Source organism: Corvus kubaryi, unplaced genomic scaffold (genome assembly GCF_017639235.1).
Source record: "Corvus kubaryi isolate FWS band 111438036 unplaced genomic scaffold, C.kubaryi_AGA036_p1.0 36576, whole genome shotgun sequence".
Classification (NCBI taxonomy): domain Eukaryota; kingdom Metazoa; phylum Chordata; class Aves; order Passeriformes; family Corvidae; genus Corvus; species Corvus kubaryi.
Genome location: NW_024580897.1, coordinates 1 through 1538, shown reverse-complemented (window position 1 = coordinate 1538; position 1538 = coordinate 1). Strand labels below are relative to the sequence as shown.

General features: G+C 38.7%; 1 protein-coding gene across 1 annotated transcript in view; it reads left to right on the top strand.

Annotated features, from left to right (window-relative positions):
* The window catches only part of LOC121660577 (purine nucleoside phosphorylase-like), a 5389-nt gene extending 3881 nt beyond the window's left edge, over positions 1 to 1508 (top strand). Inside the window, exon 6 of the mRNA XM_042019969.1 lies at positions 1 to 1508. This exon is cut by the window's left edge and continues 631 nt beyond it. The gene's annotated coding sequence lies outside the window, so the exon portion shown is untranslated.
* The last annotated feature ends 30 nt before the right edge of the window (positions 1509 to 1538 follow it).

The following is a 1538-nucleotide window of genomic DNA, read 5'->3' as shown; positions in this document are numbered from 1 at the left end:
CGTCATTCCCATGTCACCCCTGCATTTGTCCCGTCTGGATTTTGCCTGAATTCCCTGTAAATCCCATGGAATTAATTCCGTGTCTTTCCCGTGTTCTCCCTGCGTTTGTCCCGTTTTGGACTTTGAGCTCCATGGAAATTCCATGGAAATCCCGTTCTTCTTCCTTGGAATTCCCACGGTTTTCCCTTGTGCTCACCCCTGGGTCTCCCCTGCCTTCGTCCCCTCCGGGTTTTGCCCGAATTCCATGGAAATTCTGTGAAAATCCCTTTTTTTCCCCATGGAATTCCCTTTTTTTTCATCACGTCCTTTTACCGTGTCTCCCCTGCCTTTGTCCCCTCTGGATTCTGCCTTAATTCCGTGTAATTAATTAATTCCCGTGTCATAATTAATTAATTGCGTGTCATTGATTCCCCTGTAATTAGCTCTGTGTCCGTCCCATGTCCATCCTGTGTGGGCATTAATTAGCACCTGTTAATGAGCGGGGAACTCTCAGGGCTAGGGAGGTGGTTAATTAACGCCATTGATTAATTGTTCCAGGCTAATTAGCCCCCTGAATGATCATTCCAGGTTCATTAGCCTTATTAGTTAATTATTCCCCACTGACTCATCATTCCAGGTTAATTAGCCCCCATTCCTTAATTATTCCAGGCTAATTAGCAGTGCTGCTTAATTATTCCAGATTAATCAGCCCACCCAGTTAATTATTGCGGGTTCATTAGTGTGGTAAATTAATTACTGCAAATAATTATCTAAGGCTAAACAGCCCCTCAATTAATCGTTCATGGCTAAATAACCTCTAATGATTAATTAGCCCACTCTTGTTAATTATTCAAAGCTTATCAGCCCCCCCAACAAATTATTAAAGCTTCATTATCCCCACTGATTAATTAATTCAGGACTAGTTAATTGATCAACGCTAATAACACCTGCAATTAACCAAAGGGTAACTAATTATCCTGATTAATTCTTCTGCTTAAGGGTGCTGCTTTCAGGGGCTTGATTAATGCCAGGGGCTTAATTAATCAATAAGTGGAGGCTAATTAACCTATTCCCTACTTGACTACTCAGTTCTGCTTTGCGCTGCTAATTAACGAATTAATTAATTAACAAACCATTCCAGCTTATTTACATTCCAGGTGCCCCCCCCTCCAGGGCTGTTAATTAATTAATGAATGAGTGAATTCATTAATGAAGGGAGAGGACGTGGCCTTAATTAAACTTGATTAAAAGTTTATTAAAGCGAAACAAAGCTGATCCAATGTTGGAAAAAAGTTGATTAAGAGGGGGGATAAAATTAATTAAGAGCGGAAAAAAAAAATTAACAGTGGAATACGTTAGCTAAGAGACGAATAAAGTTCATTAAAGGTTGAAGAAAGTTAATTAAAGGTTGAAAAAAGTTAATTAAAAGTGCGAGAAAGTTAATTAAAAGTTGGATAAAAGTTGATTAAGAGTCCGGAAAAGTTAATTAAAAGTGCGAGAAAGTTAATTAAAAGTTGGATAAAAGTTGATTAAGAGTCCGGAAAAGTTAATTAAAAGTG